The following is a 3,758-nucleotide window of genomic DNA, read 5'->3' on the forward strand; positions in this document are numbered from 1 at the left end:
TCGCACAGCCGCGGCAGCTGACTCCACAGGGTGATTAGTAATCACACTGTGATCCTGTGCAGTCATACCAACGACCGTACCACAAGCGGGGCCATCGCACTCACTCGTAGTACATCTACACGCTTGTGGACGCTCCAAGACGTTCATCAGTTGTCCATCTGATGAACAAGCGGCAGGCATCTTTATGGATCGGTGCTGCCAGCTGATCCTTGACTCGTATTTTCTGAGCCCAGGTAAACCTAGGATGACATCAAATTTGTCATACAATTCTAGTACGATGAAATCATCATCGTGCAGTAAATCTTGTAACGTGTAGTGAAATTTCACTACGCGTTTCATGACTGTAATCGATGGGCCTGTCGCTATCGCACCGTCATCCTCGTTGGAGGGATGTCGCGCTCAACATATTTGAGCCTACTACCCTCTAGTGACTGGCGACGAATAAAGTTATTTGACGTTCCGCAGTCCACTACGGCCCTAAGTGACAAATCATTTGTCACACTTAACTTCAAGGTGATGAGGGATTTCTCATCACCAGGTGCAGAGACACATAATGATTGTGCGTCTGGAGAAACTTTAGTCAAGAGATTTGCAAATTCTCTTGAGATTGCTGGATCAGTAGGGCGTTGCGCTCCTACTGACCCCGACCATTTTTTGGCGGTCCGCCTCGCTGTTGCGATTTTGCAACAACGTCGGACCCGCGACCGTTGCCCTTTTTGGCATTCGGTCCATAATTACGTTCAGTACCTATCGGTACTGGGCGTGGGGCACTACACGCATGAGCGTAGTGTCCTAACTTTTGACAGCGATTGCATTTCCGCAATCGCTTGTTGTTCAAAAAACGAGGTTTCTCGCTTTCGACATAAGAGTAGTTTAAAGGCTCTGGACCTCCTAGCTCGTGTCGTCTTGGTAGACAATATGATGACGAACTAGCTTGAGCCTGTCTCAAGCTAAAGTCCTCCTGTTCCGCAACGAATATTGCTTCTTCAAGCCAGTTCTAAGCGGAACTGGAAAAGATGGGTCTTTACGGGACCATCCGTAAGACCTTGCATGAACACCACAATCAACGTGTGTTCATAAAGTGGGTTGTTTGTAATACAACTCGCTTAGAGTCGTATGGGCTGGGCATAAGCGTGAACATCACGCTTGCCTTGCTTGTGTTTCAGAAGCTCTGATCGAGTTCTGACCTCAGCCCTAGGCGGTTCAAACGTCTGTTTGAGCCAAGCTGCTAAAGCCTCTAGCGAGCCAAAGACATATGGGTCGCGCAACTTAAGGCCTAATGCCCAAGTTTTGGCACGACCTGCCAAATTTGATTTAGCAAATACGACTTGCATTTGCTCGTCGACGATGTGACTAGCCCTTATGGCATCGTCCAATTTGACAAACCATCTAAAGAGGGGTCTTCTTTGACTCTCCTAAACTTAGAGATGTCAATCTTTAAGGTTTCGGGACGACGCGTTTGCGTCATCCCAGGTACAGGGGTCTGAATCTGCTGTAACCTCAACAGTTCTGCCTGTTGAGAGCCTTGCTGATGAAGCAAGACTACCTTCTCCTTCGCCTCGTCAAGTTCACGTTGTATAAACTTGGCGATGGCTGAATGGAGGGCATCTCTGCCCAAACCGGACAGCATGGCCAAGATGGCATCATTCCCTACGGTCGAACTCATTTTCGACCGTACTCGTTTCTATGTCATTTAGAAAGGAGTAGCTTTCACGCGAAACGTGATGCGTATTCCCATTATAATCTAACATGCCATGTTAGAGGGTGGAAATGTGGTCCTTGGATGGACTACAAAGTGCTACCATGTGTAACGGGGCACTGCCGACTTGACCTGAAGCAGTACAGTTCAAGTCCACTTCGCACTGCTTCAGTGCGAGTGGTGCCTCACGTCACTTCACGAACATTAGTACTTGCGGAAGAAGACTCCCTTTAAAACACTTGCTTTAGAGAGGGTGAAATGAAAACTGTATTTAATATAATAAAGTTCTTCTGTTTCTGTCTTTTTGATACTAACTTAATTATATTCTAATACAAAATATGTAACTTAAATCTTATTTGTCTCTCTCTTTGCGCGCGTCCAGCGCTGACTGGACCGCGGAGCAAGTAGATATAATGGCCTATATCTACCAATGGATAAGCTTTATGAATATTACTACATAAAGTAATATTCTCTAAATATTATTTACCTTTTAGACAGTATATTAATTAACAAGACTGGCGTACACGCACAGTTGCGAACTCTACGCAGGACTTTGGAAAGGATGTGCTCCTGCTAGAGGCGTATGCAACTGATGTCGTGTCGAACAAAGTTGAGGGTGCGTTGACGGGATGTCAAATGTCACCAATTCCTACCCAGCTTGTGGGGACTGGGGTTGTGAAAAGGACGATGACAAGTAGTCATGCGTCCGAATGTCCTGCACAGAGCCGAGAGCCTGTGGCAGTAAACGGCGAGCTGACAGTAAATCAAGCGTCGCATGGACCGGCACAGTGCCTAGAGTCTGATGCGGTTGGAAGGGGTGCGTTAGCCAGGAGAGCGACGGCACCCGTTTCTCAGTCAAAGGTCGTAGTGACTCGAAGAACGAGTACCCGACAGAATAGGACGATCAAAGGCACGTCCAAACGAGTGACCTTTGGATCAGTCTCTAATAAAGAGGACGGGCCTTCATACGAGTTGTTCGAGGCCGTCAAAGACGAAATTGCGGAGGCATCCTCAGTTGAGGTGCTCCGGCAAGTCTTAAGATCTGCCGAGAGATAGTAAACCTCCCGGACATGTCGTCGGATCTGTTACTTGCCGAATTACAGGACGGAAAGACCACGAGATAGTCACACCAGTTCCAGAAGAGAAATTGGTGGATGTTGCTCGTTGTCCACTATGGACGAGAGCGTCCTAGAAAACGGACAAAAAAAGAAGAGGTTCGATGCTTAAGGCTGGGATGCCTTGAGAGAAAGTCCGTTCTGTGAGGTTCTGTGGAAGCATCGCGATGTGTTCCCAGAAGAAGTGCCGAGCCGCCTACCAGCAGATAGGGGCATCGGCCGAGATAAACCTCGAACTTGGCACCAAGTATTGCGTGACCAGACAAAAGCCGTTGCCGAAAAAAAAAGTCGATTATATCGATGAGTTCTTCGACAAGCAAGCCAAGGCGGGACATGTGCGTGAGAGCAAATCGCCTCACAGCTGCTCGACCTTTCATGAGCGTAAAGCCACAGGTGGATGGCGCGTGGTTCATGCTTATAATAAGCTGGACACGGCGGCCATACCGGCGCAAACGCCAATGCCGCGAAAAGGTGTTTTGTTGAACTCCATGGAAAAGACAACTATCTTTTCCGCCTAGTGTGACTACTAGCAGGTACTCATGAGAGAGTCCGATGTAGCCAAAACGACAGTAAGCACCTCAAGCGGTATACTTCGGGAGCGGCTTGTGATGCCCCAAGGTTTGAAAAACGAACCAGCGAATTCAACCGAGTGGTGGCTCACGTGATGCGTCAGCACCGCGCCTACGCGCCTCATTACTTTGACGATGTATTCATGCATAGTAGGGCCGAGGACGGGCTGAGCGCAATAGAGTCGCACAAGCGTCATTTAGACGCTGTGTTGCAGACTTTAAAGGACGCCCAATTGTACGTCAACTTGCAAAAGTGCGTCATAGGGGTCCCTGAGATACCTGTACTGGGCTGCATCGTTGGTACACATGGTGTACGAGCAGACCCAGACAAGGTAAAATCAGTAAAGGAATGGCCAATCCCACGGCATGTGAAGG

Source organism: Bremia lactucae, linkage group LG8 (assembly GCF_004359215.1).
Source record: "Bremia lactucae strain SF5 linkage group LG8, whole genome shotgun sequence".
Lineage (NCBI taxonomy): Eukaryota > Oomycota > Peronosporomycetes > Peronosporales > Peronosporaceae > Bremia > Bremia lactucae.